Source organism: Magallana gigas, chromosome 10 (assembly GCF_963853765.1).
Source record: "Magallana gigas chromosome 10, xbMagGiga1.1, whole genome shotgun sequence".
NCBI classification, from domain to species: Eukaryota; Metazoa; Mollusca; class Bivalvia; order Ostreida; family Ostreidae; genus Magallana; species Magallana gigas.
The window spans coordinates 8,082,771-8,100,267 of NC_088862.1; the positions used below are offsets into that span (position 1 = coordinate 8,082,771).

The 17,497-nt window shown below is 31.6% G+C and overlaps 1 long non-coding RNA gene across 1 annotated transcript; it reads right to left on the bottom strand.

The window, feature by feature from the left end:
* Nucleotides 1-15,813: 15,813 nt before the first annotated feature.
* Nucleotides 15,814-16,742, bottom strand: LOC117684188 (uncharacterized). Its single transcript, XR_010710291.1, has 3 exons — nt 16,716-16,742; nt 16,212-16,306; nt 15,814-15,943 (listed from the first exon to the last, which is right to left on the bottom strand). It is a non-coding gene; the product is annotated as an uncharacterized lncRNA (long non-coding RNA).
* Nucleotides 16,743-17,497: the final 755 nt, after the last annotated feature.

The following is a 17,497-nucleotide window of genomic DNA, read 5'->3' on the forward strand; positions in this document are numbered from 1 at the left end:
GGCATTTGGATTAACGTATCCAACAGAAGCCACAAGTGATGCTACCTTTTGTTTCAAAGGGCCAAAAATGGAAACGTCGAGGGGTTGCAGAATATGGGTTGTGTGTGGCGGCAAACCCATGACATGGACGTCGTTAGCCATTGCCTTTTTAAGAAGGGACAGTGAGATATGGGAATCGTGGTTGTCGATGATGAGAAGAACTGGTCTCCTACTTCCGCAGTGCGGCAGAAAAATATTATCGAACCACAACTCGAAAAGCTCACTATCCATGTAGCCACTGGCGGACGAACTAAACAACCAGCTTGGAGGAACCCCGTCCGTAAAACTTCTGTGTGGCAGACCTCCTTCAAAGATTATGTAAGTTGGAAGCACCCTGCCGTCAGCTGCGACACAAACATGCGCTGTACAATGCGAGTGTCCAAGATTTGACTGCTGGTACGCATGTGTGCCTTTACCAACCAAAACCTTCTTTCGACATTTTTCTTTACCTGTAATTGAGGAAAATTTTGTATTTTTTAATATCACATGTGTTAATACCGCTATTTCATCCACTCGGCAATACCAATTTAATTTCATGCGTCAGACTCACGCGCTCATATTTAAAGAAAACAAAATAAAATAATATCTAAAAAAATCACGTTAATTAATTGTAAATTCTATTTATTTTCCCCTTCCATGTTAAGTACTTGTTTTCATCTGATGTCCTACAAATATGAAATTAAATTGGTGTGACCCTAGTTTTCCTTTTTCTTTTAAATATATATTGTATAATTATCTTCAGTTTTTTAGTCCATGGAATTGTATTTTAATAGTCATGCAATATAAGTAAGCATTTTTAAAGTAACGCTGAATCCGCTTTCATCACAGTTGAATATCTGTGCAGGTTTGTCCTTAAGGCCCAAGTCTTCAACAGTTTTATTCAAAAGATTGAAGTACTGGTTCATGACAGTCCAGTTGGACATCCTAGCTCTAGATTTATATAGCACCTCGGGAACTTTTTCCGAAATGTCGGGATGTCTTTTGAAAAACTGCCGACACCACTTATCTGAAGGGCCATTTTCTAGGTTGATCAATGTTTGTTGTCCACTTTCTTTAACTATTGCAACCACGAACGACTAAATTGAATTTAAAAAAAAACATTGAAGAAAATTTACTGGACTGATCCCTTCAAAATATTCAAAAGTAGAAATTGGTGTATAAAATAATGTATAATTTTAAGAAATCGTGTACTTAAGTTTTAGCAACATAATTATATGAATAAAAGAGAGACCTTCAATAGTTTTTCGACACGGGGAAACCTTTTGTTCCCATATGTTTAATGTAATTTAATAGAGACACTTCTTCGTCCTCGGTAAGCACACGTGGTGGACCACAAATAAATATTAAAATATATGAATGCAACTTTATTTAACGGGGGCAATACAGATGGTGGAGAATTGGATATGGGACTTAGTATATTTTTCTTATTTTTGTTTATATAATTACAATTTTAAAAAAAAATATCTATGGTCTTTCATTACCTTTAAAACAGTTTGATAGTGCATTTTATGCAAGTACAAGTTAATTAAATAGCAATTAATTCTATGTTCTCTGCAAATTGTAATTCGAATTATGTCCCTTTGTAGGGTCAGACTAAAGGTCGTAAGGGTTATGATACATAAATAAAACCTTTGGTGTCATGCGGTAATACACAAAATCGTACTGAATATTCAAACATGGTTGTCGAATAAGGCATTTAACTGCGATATGAATCTTTCATAATTCAGCGATTTCCTTTTGTTTGTATGCATTGATATTGTATGTCAAATCAAGAAGGGATATATAACAACGTATTACAGAAGTCATAGTCTATTTTTAACTTGTTACGTCACTTCCCCCACTGCTGAAAGTGCAAAGATGTAAATCAACAGGTAAACAATGATCGTTTAAGGTAATGTTTAAAGGATATTCAAGAAAGTTTTCAAGCAAACTTACGTTTCTTTATTCGGAGCAGACGACCAAATTAAAAAATCTCGGATAGTCGCGCGCTATAAACCCAAACTCTCGGTTTAGCCGATAACTGGTCTTAGCCGATAACTGGTACAGTACCAGTAGGTGTTTTTCGACTGGGAAACATCGAGCGCAGGCCTGCTCAAGTACCATTTTTTAGTATGATGTGTATATTTATATAAAGAAACACATTTCTTAAAATCGTATTTGAGCAGGCCTGTGCACTTTACTTCCGAATGCAAAATATAAAGAAAAAATGACAATATTTTCATTTGTTTGCAAAATTTGGTCATTAAGGTGACGTCATAGATAGACAGCGAGAGCAAGATGACTAAAACCAAGACTAAAGTGATAGACATCCTCTGTACAATGATTAATGAAGATTTGATTTTCATACGTCACTACGTAAAAATTGGTTAAAATTAGGGGGCAGATATACGACTTAACATCTACAGTCCTTTATTTTGTTTAATATAATTACATGTACATTATACATGTATTATACATGTATGCAGTGGTTCGTAGAAGCTAAACAAATGGTGAGATCTTCTAGAAGGCTCTGTTTTTTTTTAAAAAAATCTTTTGAACAGGAACATAAGACATTCTTAAGAGGTTCATAAATGCGTATTATTTTCAATGAATTGAAGAAGTTGAGAGGGTTTCGGATAAATAATGACAAAAATTATTCTATGCGATTAACAATTGGTCTCTAGCAGTAATACTGATAAACATTAACTAATTACCGATTGAATTATTGTATTAAACATACAAATAAACTTCAGGGTAGTGTAACAATTTTTTATTTATTCTTAAGGTGATCTTTTTTAACTGTCACGTAATACCATTACACGCTACTTTCAAAGATCAACTCGATTTCGAGTTAAAAAATAATACCTAAGCGAACACATTCAATTGATATTTAATATTCAGCGCTGTTTTTTATAAAAAAAAAAAAAATTAAACAGTTTTTAAATTGATCATTATATCGACGGTCGATAAACTAGAAGTTGCCCTAACAAATATTTTCGTCATAAAACTTTATACAGATAATGTTTATCACATTCATATTGATGAAATTCACCATGGTCCAATAGCCGTTTAACCATGACGTCACCAAAGTGAGCTTATTCTCACAATTTTTCAAAGAAATGTAAGTATTATCATTTTTGTTGAGTTTATAATTTGTTTTTTAGAGCGATTGAAACATATTTTATTTTTAAAATCATATAATAATACACATTAAAGTTATAATTAAAAACTGTAACAAACGTGCGCTTGATATTTCCCGGTTATAAAACTGTCGGACATTATATTCATGTTTTGTTCCGAAAAATTATCAAAATAAGAAAATCGTCATGACGTCATTTCTACACTATAACGTCGCTGTGGTAATTAGATTTTCAACACTTACTTTCAAAATTATTTCAACTATCTATAACCTTTATTCTTAAAGCTCTTATAGAGCTTTGACTATGGGGGCGAGCAATGCATGATAATAAATGCTAATAGTCCTTTATTAAAATTTTATGAAATTGACAATAATGTTTACACTAAAACTGCTCGCTTTTTCTGACAGCGGTAAAGCCAAAGCAGGTAATTTACAAATTTAAATCATACTATTGTCCCCTTTTTAAATCCCGAAGCTTTTGTTTATTGTATAACTTAATTATAAGTCAACAAATTAATTAAGCATGAAAGGAAAAAGATAAGTTAAGACCAGAAAAAGCCTTCAAAAGTACTGATAATATGTATAATAATCAAAAATAGTTCTCTACAAACTTTTAAATCTTAAAAGCACAGAAATTGTTATCCCTTTTTATACAACTAACTAAAGTACTACGACAATATTTTAGTTTTGTGATTACTAAATGTTTACAATATCATGGTTTCCTGATAATTTTGATATTTATTGTTACAGCGGTGAAGATAGATATCGTTTACTTAAGAAGTGGCATTCCTTATCGGATAGCCGGTTTATCAGTGGGACAATGGTACCGGTGTTATATAGTGCCTTTTCCCCCTAGCCATCTTTCCCCCCGGAAAAATGGCTATATAGCAGTTCTTCCCCCCGGAAAAATGGCTATATAGCAGTTTTTCCCCCACGGAAAGCTGACTATATAGTGGGCTTTCCCCCTTTTTATAGCCAGGTTACCCCCACGGAAAGCCTACTATATAGTGGATTTTCCCCCATTTTTACTTTCCGGCCATGTTTATTGCGGACCATTCGTGACAATAATTTGCAATAACTGATATGATATTAATTTCTCACAAAAATATGATAATTATGGCATTTATTGATACATAGAATAAAATACATGGTTTTTTAACCCCAAATATAAACTAAGGCATGCGCCTTCATAACATGCATGTGTAAATATCGTTTATTTCACCTGTTCTCATCCCTTTTTGGAACACCTTTTACACGGATTTGGAATACCTCGAATCTTTTTCATCTAATCGATGCTTATCTACAGTTTTGACTTCGACGTTATGAATACGTGAGAACACATTTGAGTGAAAATACGCCGGTTTGGAAATTTAATTTTCCAATGTATTACCATCAATGTGTAAGCTTCTCCCAGGGAACTAACTGACCAATCTTGACTTAATTTTGTAGAGGAATGGAATAAAAAGTGGAAATGTATTACTCCCTTCGTCCAAAAGGCTATCAATTTTAAATTAATACCGTTAGAATTGACGATCTTAAAAACAATTATATATTTTTTCTTCTAAATATCAAACGGGAGACAGGATGCAATGATATGACGAGAAACTGAAATGTTTTAGTTTTACTTTGATTGATGGGGTTCTAAATCATGGTTAAGGGGTATTTTAATTATGTATTAAAAGCATGTGTAAAGTTAGTGTTTACCATTTCGTTTTAAAGTTACGCATATTCATAATTTTAAGCACTTTACTACGAAACACGAGATATTATGATGTTAACATTTTAAAAAACAATGAAATGTCTTCACAACCAGAACAATGTCGGTATCTTTGCTGGTTACTTCGGAAAATGTGAAATGGAGCCTGAATTAACTTTATGTTTATATTGTCACTCACTATTTGCTAATTTTTTCCTTTAAGTTTGCAACGTGATTTATAAATATACAATTTTGAAAACGATGCTATATAAATCAAGATATACGATTCAATTACCTAAAAAATTTATACTATTTATTTCATATTTTTGCAATAAAGATTTACTTGTGTACCATATTATTTCTTCGAACAATTAAAATAGGGTAATTAAAAAAACAAAACAAAAACAACCAACACATATATTGTGATGAGCTGACTTTTTTTTTTAAATATAAGCTTGTTCTTCTAATCAATGTTCAATGTTCAAGTAAAAAAGTCGTATATGCGCTTAGGTTGGTTACTTATTTTTGATTTTCGGTTTCTCCTTTTATGAATAAAAGTTCATTGATTTATTTATCTAATTATTTATTATATCATTAGTCATCTTATGAATTGATTAAATGTTTTGAAGAATAATGAATTTTACCCGCGTACCTTTTTAAAAAATTTTGTTCGTAAATTTAAAAAAAAAAGCAGCAGAATTAAACGTAATTTTCAATCATTTTGATAAAGAAATATATGAGTGATTGTGTATTTCTAAATGATGTTTTTACTTTTAAATGACTGTAAAAATATGTTCATGTGGTCATCTATAGTTTTTGAGATATGGGGCCCAAAAAATACATATTCTTTATACATGTACATGTAATTGGATTTCAAACATCGGGCTCGAAAACAACAAAGGCTCCTACCCTGCAGGGGGGCTTAAATTTTCGGTGTCATCTACTATTGGTATACCACTATGACTGTGAAAATATGGTTAATTGGTCATCTCTAGAATTTGAGATTCGGGTTCCCACTTATAGAACACTATTCAATCATTATAATGGGGTTTTAATCATCGGGCCCTGAAACATCAAGGGCCCCAGGCCTACCCTGAGAGCTGAAATTTTCAGAGTCATCTTCAAGTGGTAAACCACTGCCACTATAAAAATATGGTGATATGGTCATCTCTGGTTTATGAGACATTGGACCCTAAAGAATATGCACTGTAATTATTATAATAGGATTTTAAAAATCGGTCTCTGGAACATTGGAAACAAAATTTCTCCAAAACAGAGGTTTAGCCTGGATAAAATTTTCACAAACAGACAAACAGTCTGATAGATTTATCAAGAAATTCTTAAAACATTCTCGTTTAATACAATTTCAGAACACAGAATAAATTACCTAAATTAAGTTCTATGTGTAATTCCATTACACACGTGTTCCACTTTCAGCATTGTCTATAAAAATGATAAATCGGCAAAACGAAACTTAACCTGTACAGATGAATGCAGATATACATGTATGTAACCTGGGAGTGTAGAAACATATTGGTTTTAATCCTTACTGGATTTCCATAAATATTTTTGATAAAATCTGAACCAAAAACGTGAGGGAGAAACCCTACTATGGGGGAAAAGCTACAATATAGTAGCTTTTCCCCCCGGGGGGAAAGTTTACTATATAGTAGGTTTTCCGGGGGGGGGGGGGAAAGCTACTATGGGGGAAAAACTGCTATACAACACCGGTTACAAAATAATTATTTTAAACTGACAATCAAGAATTTATGTTTGAAAACTTTAATCGACCATTGTTGACTTATTCAGCTTAAGTTGGACTGACCACGACGTTGCGTGCAGGGATAGAATTTCACTACTGTTTGCTTGTTGTTATACACTCTTCTTTATTTATTTTATAATAAAAAAAATCATGTCATACTTTGATTTACAGAATATTCCTATTATGCCCTTTATGGCCTTTAGAATAATAATGACCGAAATTGTGTTTATCTTCATACCAGTAAGCTTTTCACTGGGAGGAACAAACTCACCGATTAACTGAATAGGAATTCTGTAATTGGTTACCATCTTTCTTTTATTCATTAATATTTTTTTTGAAAGATATCGGGAAATAACATGTTGATATTTCAATAAAAATATCTAAACTAGCATTGTTTTTGACTCGCCAATTTCCAAAATGTCCGTAAACCAGTCCAATCTCTGTAAAAAATATTTTCCCACAATCACTATCGTGTGCAACAACTTTTGGGACAATTTCGAGTTTATAAGTATCCACGTAGCAAATAAATTTTATTAAGCTGTAAACAAACGATATTAGGTTTATATACACATCAATGCCTTTTTATATACTGCCTAAAATTTATCACATGTGTTTAAATGTTTTTATTTTTCATAATCTAATGTCAGGTATCTTTAAAAATTTGTGGGACTACCGTAATAAATGAGTACCCCTATTCGTGTATTTGTTTTTCTCAAACTTGTGTAAACAATTAACACATTGCCAATTTGTTTGTAAATAGCATTTTTAAACTACTGTATTTTCAAATTGAATGTTGCAGATTATATTTCATGCAGTTTTTCATCTAAAATCGATTCCAGGTCATTCATATATTGTCATTACATAACAAACAAACGTCTATCGGTTTATTATTAAATTGCTAACAGGATATGGCTTGTAGATGTAAATAACTTTGGTAACATTTAGTGATGAACTAAAAACATTTTTTTTACCCTTTGCCTCTGCAAAGGGAAAAAAAGTCACTTAAAAGGTTAGAAAAAAACATTTTGTTCTAGTCACAAGCTATCTGTATAGCTTTTGTCACTTCATTCTAATCAAAAACATCTATTTTGTTGACCTTAAAATTTTATGTTAAACCATGACCGCGTTATGCAGATGGTCAAAAAGAAAATAATAAACAATACTAAATCAAATTGATATTCGTTGAAATTCAATTTTTATTGATTTCGCTGTTGATGTTATCCACGATTTGAAGTATTCTTTGATAATGAAGTAGAATATCTAAAATTATATGCTATTAAATATATCATTGGCCATAAATGTATGTATCCTTGAAAGTATCAATTTAATAGCAGTCCCCGAAACGTTCTACTTTCCCAATTTTTCGTGCGTTCACCGTACGCTTACAGTGCGCTTACCGTGCGTTCACTTGCGCTATCTGCTCCGCTCTATTCGCGCACACCGTTAACAACGCGCTTACCGTGCGCTCACTTTGCATTTACAAAGCGTTCACCTTGCTTTTACCGTTCGTTCAGCGTCCACTTATCCTTTAGTCCGTTTTCATTCATTTTCATTCGGAACTCCAAAATGAAAGGATCGGTCTTTGCAAATCACAGCAAAATGAGAAAAAAAAACCCGTGCGTAAAAGTGGAAGGAACATATAAAACAACATTTTAATAAAATATTAATCCGTATAATTTATAAACCCATTCCTTAGCAGGTCCGTCTTTTATGACTTCAATAATTAATACGGTTGTATGTTTCCTTAAATCATTGAATATTCGTTTGATATATATGATATTATTAGTAATAAAAATAAAAAGCAAAAACATTTTCTTTAAAATTAAGACATTACTTGACTATGGTTTTCTCGGGGTGTTAATTTCAACTGTCACCCTCCCAAGCATTATTTTTGTCGATCCGAAAATGGCGTAAGTATGCGGTTACTGTGAAAATTTAAGGGCACACAATACAGCGATAAATTACTACACAAATAATATTTATTGATTTATTTTAAGACGTAAGTCATTTAAAGAGAGCAGAACTCAATCAACAAACGAATCGACACATATAATATAGACAAAATTATAAATAAGAAACGGGCCTTGTATTTGTGTTCTTTTCATAATTCATATAATTCCTTCGATGTCCGATCACTTACGGATCCATGCTCGACAATAAACTGAACAGAGCAATTTGAGTAATGTAAGCAAACTACAAAATGTCTGTAAATTTATAGATTGTTAATAAATTCAAACGATTTATCAATAAATGCCATGTTTTTAAAGTGATAATTATATAAATTATAATTTCCCGAATCGTGTTAATAAATAATTATTTCGTCTAAAGAATCTGCTGATTACTTAAACTCATATGATTACTATATGATTTAGGGGGGAAAGTAATATAAATGTTTTATGAAACAATAAATAAAAGATCTTTATTTGCTTTATTTGTTATAATATACATATCTAATGAAAACAAAAATGTTCTCTTACTTGTTTATTTACGTAATTGTGAATACGTGTACTCCGCGAACGATTTAATATTTCCGATGCACAGGTATTTAAGTTACCTCAGTCTAAAGATTTCCGGTTTTATGTATCAATTAGACATTGTTATTATAATTACATTACTAGATTATTCGTTGATAATAGTATTATTGTCTTAAATTTGCTTTTATTTCACGGTTATAATTCCTAAACATAAACGGTATGGTATAAGAAAGAATAGGACCGATATTTTGTGCAGGATACTGTATAGGATAGGATTGTTATGTCAACTTTCACGATAGCAGCACTGTACATGCAGCTTATTAGCTATTTTTTCCTGATTAACGACGAATAACAATGTAAGGATAACCCCAAAAGTACTTCGAATTAATCGTTCATCTTGCATTCACAAAACATACACATATCGTTCACCGTGCGTTCATCGTTCATTTTGCGCTCCGTTTGCGCTCTGCGTTTGCTCATCGTTCACCATTCATAAACGTTCACCACATTCCGTTTAGGGTGCGCTTATTGTGTTCACAGTTCGCTCAGAGTGTGGTCACGTACGCTAAGAGTGTGCTCACCGTTCACTCAAGTAGAAAGTAGAACGATTCAGGGACTGTAGATCCACAAAATTTCATACTCATAAAAAGCATTAAAACCACAATTCCTGTACTTCTGAGTCTACATTTTTAAAAAATAAAACAAACTCATTGTTAAATTATCAGTTTAAAACTCTTTATTAAATTTAATTTTTTCATTGTAGTTTTTTTAGGAGATTACAACAATGGTTAAAAAAGCTGGTGAAATTCTGACGTTGTTGTTTATCGGACTTGGCTTAGGCTTCTGGGTAGCTGCCATGGCAACGCATGGATGGCTTATCATACATCAAGTTAGATATTATAACTTTGATGGATCGATACTTACCGAGGAGGTAAGTAAGAAAGAATAAAATATATGGATGATGTATATTGTTGCGAAGAAAAATTGTCTAAAAGTACATCAAACAAACAAAATAAACTGCTAACGAAAAAATAAAAAAAAAAACTTTTGATGAGAAATTTAGTATATTAAACCCTTGTCAAAAACTATTTGTTTATTTGTTCAGCTACTATAAAAAGATAGTAAAGTCAGTTAAGAGTATTTTTTTTACCATGGTTCTAAATACAACAAGGCGTCTCAGTATGAACTGAATTATTACATGTAATAATTCTTAGACATGTGTCAACAACGCTTCGCAAATGATTTCAAGACAAAAATGTCATTTTGGTTAAAATAAATTATATATATATATATATATATATATATATATATATATATATATATATAGTCAATCCTATTACTTTAGACGACTAGATCTGTATTTCACACATAAGAAGAAAGTAAACCTTTCTACGACTTAAAGTAGATCCAGTGTTCTGTGATGTCACACTTTTTGGTAAAACTTTGAATTCTTTAAAAATTGTGCAAGATAGTTTTATTTATTTTATGTGAATATTATCACATGGATGTAATTAGAATTATTGGTAGGTTTAAGATATTTTCGCACTTAATTTTATACTAAATTTCCAAATTTTTATATATTTTATCTATGCAAAGGGGAAATAACTCTTTTTCTGACTTTGTCAGACTATGTCTAAATGCTATAGTTGTTCTTATCCCAACGATTAATTTTAAAATATTTTTGTAATTTCAGTTTTCTGATAAAGTTGACATTAAAATTAAACAAGAAAAACAAATTTCTGCCCACAAGATTTTACTTTTAACAAAAAAAAATACATTTTTCTAATGCTAAAATATGCTTTAGTTAATGTTTATCTAGCATCTTAAAAAGTGTGATAACATGTATATTTTTTCTAACAATTGATGACATTTAAGTCTATTAAGTCGAAATCAGTTCGGTTTTTCAACTTTCCTCAGAGAATTTTACGAGTATGGAGCTACCTTAAAGCATGATTATAGTGCCTTTCTGTAATGTGTATTTCTTTCTCATCAATTGAAATCATTTTATTATTTATTGCTCAAAGTTGAAATCGATATATGACTTTTTTATACTTTTTTTATATGTTTCCTGTTGATCGCAGAGGAAATTGACACAAACAAAACACGATTCATAAGGGGATTTGAAATTGGAAAAATTGACATTATTTGTCCATTCTTTCGTCTCTCAAAACACAAGGATTTGACATTATCATTAGGCACCATAAATGCAAAATCCTCAAATACTTTTATTTTTATTTTTTTGTTGTAAATAAAAGCAATAGCTATGAATGGTGCTTCGAAACAGAATTTATGAACTTTTGTCATTCTAGCGAAGGGATACAATACAGACGCAAAAGTATATATAATAAAGAGAGGTATATTAGTAAATCTAGAATCACAAAACACGAAAATATTTTTGTTCGGATATTATAATAATTGGCTTATTTATTGACTTAAATATAAACAAGATATATTTAAACATTAGTTTTGTAATTTCAACATCGTTATCCTTAAAGAAATTTTAATAAAAAGAATACATTTCACAGCTGCATATGCTTTATTACAATATGCATGTTTTAACCTACTGCAAACGTATTGTATATAGCGGGTACGATATTTGGCCGAAATTCTTTTGTTAACAGATTGGCCTGGATTTGAATTAGAGTATTTCTAGATTCTTATCAATACATCAATGCATGATATTTGGCGGTATACTTGATTTAGCAGACACGTTAAAATAACTAAATAGAAAATACAAATATGATACAAATATAGTTGTGTTTATAAGAGCCTGAACTTTGTTTTGTAAGTATGCAATTTTTTAATTTTTTTTTTTTTTTTTTTGGGGGGGGGGCTTTATTTGGGGCCAATTCCATACCTTTTATCATATTTGTTATCTTTATAGACTACATTGAAAATTGGAGTTTATTATGCCAAAGTGTGTTCCAAAAAGCAGTGCTTTCATGCTTCGGTTACTTTTCCAAGCAGCATTACCCAGATACTGGATATGCGTAATATATTTTTATGATATTTAAATTTCAGAATATAAAGAATCATTTATTTTAATCAAAAGAATTACAACCCAATTGGAATGTTTTTATAACGTGTCTTCTGACTTAATATTCTTGTTTCATTTGTTGGCTTGGATTTTTTTAATAAAAGAGTACAAATATATAAATATATATAAACCGTAGATTAAAAGGTTTAAAACCCATTAAAATTTAACTTTAACCCATTTGTTTTTTACCTTACATTTACACTTAAGTAGAAGATGAAATCTTCGTTTAATCTTTCTTTTAAACCGATTTGCAACGAGATTTTTTGTAAAGTCATCTTCATAGAACTAGATTTGAATTAAGGCAGCTTACTGTTATTTGACAAACTTAAGGTTTGTTAAAAAAAATCCCCGAAAATAAAAACGCACTGTTAAAATAAAAATATATAGTTAGTAGAAAAAGGTTGAAATAGCTTTGCGCGTTTGATCATTAAAATATTCGTTTTGCAGTCCCTCTTAACTAATCATTGCCTTAGATTAGCTAATCTGGTCGTAAACTGACTTTATATTAAAAAACAATTGTAAAATTTTATAACCTACACATTCCAAAGCACTACCAGAGAAAGATAAGCTCCGTTTTTCAAACCTTGTGGCACCAAACACGTTATTGTTTCATAACGGGTTTTTTAAAATCAATTTTTGAAATCTGTCATGCATCAATAAATTTGGCATCTTGCAATTCCACAAAACGTTGGAACAGGAGCTGACTGTCTAAATCTTGGGTATAAGAAAACTTTTAAATTTGTGTTTTGCATTCAAATTTGATTGTTGAACCAAGATGTTTATAGCTTATAACATCACTCAGTACGCAAAAACATAAAAATACGTCTGTTAGGCATGATTTGAATGTCGAATTAATACATCAAATCAAAAGTGATACTATATTGACAGTAGAATGGTGTAATAACAAAACAACAGATGCATTGATACGTATTGGGGATCCCAAAAAAGCAAAACAAACTGCTACTCCTGATTTTCAATTCATAATTTTAAATATTTCTTAGGATCAATTTAAAGAATTCGGTATCATTTTGACGTGTTGCGTTAAAAAGGGGTCAGTATGTAATCAACATTGCGTTAAAAATTTAGACGTTGACTTGAACAATATCAAAGTATTGAATGACTAAAAGCGGTCTGTTTTGATTTGCCATTATGAATAATGTGTAGTAAAGACTTGCATTCTCTCTTTCATTAATATGTCTGTCTAGTATTAAAAAATCTACTACAGTGCATTGAAATTTAAATCAAGCGTTATAAAATTAATCCTCCATTTCGCCGATGTCTACACGAATACCAATGGTTTGTAAATCAGTTCATGGAAATTCATTCGCATTGTATTGGTGCCCAAAAATGCATAATGTTGTTTTCGAAGTAAGCAAACAATAAGACAAAAAGCTCATGTCGCTAATTTTATTCACAAAAAAAATGAAACTCAAAAGATTTTAGAAAACATTGCTTACTGTGTGATAAATATGTATAGTGGAAGATTTTACAAAAATGTATATGCTGTTTGGATTTTAGCTCAAATTGAGCTGAAAGTTCAAGAGGGATGCATTTTTAAAATCTTCTTCTCAAGAACCACTGTACCAGAAATGACAATATTTCCGCAAAAGCTTGTATATAATGAAGACTCAAAATTGTAAAAATCGTGAACCCCGGAACACAACTTGGGCCCAGAAAGAATCAAAGTTTAAATTATACAGGAAAATATTATAAAAGATTTTTCAAGAGCTACATTTACAATACAACACTTTGGGATATTACTGTGCACACATTTTTGGCTATTGTAGATTCTAAATTGTAAAAATCGTGACCCCCAGGCTTATACTGGGGCAACAAGAGAACGTCAATGTTTAACATAGATATACATACCGGCGTAAAGGAAACATTTTTAAAAATCTTCTTCGATTACTTCGCAAGGATCCTCAAATAGTGAAAATTCTAAATTTTAAACCCCGGACCCCAGGACCAACACTTGGACCCAAGAAGGGGTTCAAAGTTTAACATAAAAGTATATAGGGAAAATTTCAGAAATCTTCTTTTAAAGAACTGCAACATAAAGGGTTCATAGTTAACATAGAAATATAAGGGAACATTTTTAATATCATGAACTACAGTGTAACAGTTTGTAGGACTACTATGCAAGCATATGTGATTATTGTAGATTCTAAATTGGTAAAATCGTGACCCATTGACTAATGCTGGGGCCCCAAGAGGGGGTAAAAAGTTTATATTGATGTAATTAGGGAAAATGTTTAAATATTCTTCTCGAGAACTACAATGCAACAATTTGTGAGACTACCATGCATGCAACATACAATAATATAGATTCAATTTATTTAAAAATAGAGACCCCTGGACCCGCGACGGGCTCAAAGATAAACGTAGAAGTATATATGGAAAATGTCACAAAAATTCTTCTTGAGAACTTCAATGATTCACTTTGTTAGATTGTTAAAATGTGCCACATACGTTTCACATACGTTAAACATGTGTAATACGTATGACACCTCACGTACGTTTAACGTGATTTAAGTACCACTTGTGTTTAACGTACGTTAATGAACATATGTGAAACGTATGTAACACGTGTGTTAGGCATACGTGATATATTCCATACGTTTTACGTATGTGGATCCAACGTACGTTTTTTACATGAATTACATACGTATCACATGTAAATTGCTTAAAATTGAATTACTTGAATATGTTTAATTTTTCAGTTCATTCTTGATATACTTCATCTTGCTGCTTGAATCACTTCAATTGATTACTCAGTTACTTCAGTGGATCTTTGGAAACATTCATTTTGCATTTCCAGCTTCTTGTTAATCTAAAACTAGAGTAACAGAAAAAAGACAGTTTCAAGATTAAAAATGAATTTAATTCCTTGAATGATTACATTTAGATTTATATTGTTGTCAATCTTCTGTGCTTTAATAGTTTCTGGAAAAAAAAACAAAGAATTTTACATTAAATTTCATTTTATGATAAAGTAAAATTTGCAAATGCCTCGGTTGCATTTTTATTCAACAATATTGTTAAAGAATAACAGGATCCATTTAGATTTTATTGCAAATACAACATGAAGAAAGTTTACAATTGTTAATAATTTTTTCTTTTATTTGCAAGCTCTCAGAGAGAGAGAGAGAGAGAGAGAGAGAGAGAGAGAGAGAGAGAGAGAGAGAGAGAGAGAGAGGCAAAATAGAAGGTCAATCACAATTATTAATTTGACAAAATAATTTATACCTCTAGTATATTCATCCTGATTTTTGTCCACCTCCAACTTCTTCCTTTTTCATGTTTTCCCATGACAATGCTTGTTTGAACTTCTTTCTAAAATATTAATACAAACTTAAGTACATACAATCATTAGAGTTTTTAAATACACGATACAAAATATAATTATACATGTAAGCGGAAAACAACGTATACAGGTAAATTTTTTTTTATGCAAATAAGCTAGAATCATTTGGGTGAAATGATATTCTAAAGTACACTTACACATAGTTTCACATAGTCCCCAGAAAAGTGTGTGTGCATGCATTGGGGGGGGGAGGGGGGGGGGGCAACTCCTTGATAATTCACTTTTTATATGAAAATTTAAGAAAAATCTTTGCTGCAACAAAAAAAATAAATAGGGGGTAACTGGATACATGCCTGTATTAATCCTTATCTAAATTGAATTACCTTAATCTGTCAACCACATTGCAACTGTCTTTGAACTCCGCGAAGAACTTTTGGATCCTGGATCATTCATTACAAAATCTTCAGGCTACATCAAAACAGATCTTTGAAACTTCTGTATTATATCCATTTGCTAGAAAATATAATACATGCATTAGATAATTAGATATATTAAAATTTTACACTTACTTACTAAGAAATACAAATGTACATGTAGATGTCATGCAACAGATTATCATTAATGATCCTGAACACCCAGTGACTTCTATGAACTATGTCATAGAAATCCATACCTTTGAGTTATTTATTAGGTTGGATTTATATGGAAAACAATTTCCCAGCGGTATTGATGACCCTTAAAAAATGTTTGAATTGTGAAATGCAATGGTATGTGTACTTACATTATGATTTTATCAATTCAAAGAGACATCTGTCATTGACTGTGTTAGCTAGTTGGTGTCCTCTTCCAGGGATATGTCAAGCAGCCAATGCATGCCTTTTTCAAAAATTTCAATTACCATGCAATAAGAATACAACTTAATAAAGGCAATTCAATAATCATTTCACTTAGTTGCAATGGAAGACCTACTCGTTACTTTGCATAGGCTTTGCTCTAGTTTTTCTCTACTTTCAAATATTTCAGTTTTCAAATTCGTCTTATCCAAGATCGACATATATTTTATGGGTTTTAATAAGTATTGGTTCTTCTATATTAACTAAACCAAATAGCTGCTTAGTTGTAGCTCTCTGGGAAACATAATTTTTATTGTCATTAATTCAACCCGAATTTTCCCGGAGAACACAGTCACAGCTCCGTGCTACATGTTTACTCTTTTGACATCGGTAATTCTACGATATAATTTTCAAATGCAAGTAAATAAAAACGAATGCTTGACAATCATTACCTCTGCTAAATCCATCCTGCAGTGATCTTCTGCCTCCGTGACGTAAAAATGTGACGTATATTTGTCATCGACAAAACTAAAACCGATTTCGTATGAATTCCGGATTTGTTATCGAATTAATTTTAAGAAGACACGTGGCTTCTGTTAATGAAACAACTTTATTAATGCATAGTTTAAACCAATAAACACGCACAGTAGCAAGGCTTTTCTTCACACATGTTCACATGCATTCATTTCAGAGACATGAGTGATAAAGCAACATCAGACATGTACATGCAGATCATGTGCGAATCCGGGGGGCGGGGGAGGGGGTCCGAAGGATAATTGTGTTTCCCGGGGGGGGGGGGGTCCGAGGCATATTTGCGATATTTTTACTGTGTAAATTTCATTAACTTCCATTTTCCGGGGGGGGGGGGTGGGATCCCTCCGACCCCTCCCCCCCGCCCATTAGATCCGCGCATGCAGAGAATTTTAATGTAAAATTATTCAAATGCATGCCTTCAGTTCACACATATGTAAAACATATATATTATTAACGCACGTGTAACATGGTTTTTAGAACTCATGTTAACCATGTATTTATTAACATATGTGTAACATGTGGTTGAGATCTACATATGTAAAACATGTGATTTACATATGTTTAACATATGTAAAATCTAACGTATGTTAAACATATGTGATATTGAACGTATGTTATCACACGTATGTTAACCATGCGTTTCTCAACATATGTTTAACGTACGGTTTGACTTCACATGTGTGTAACATATGTTTAACGT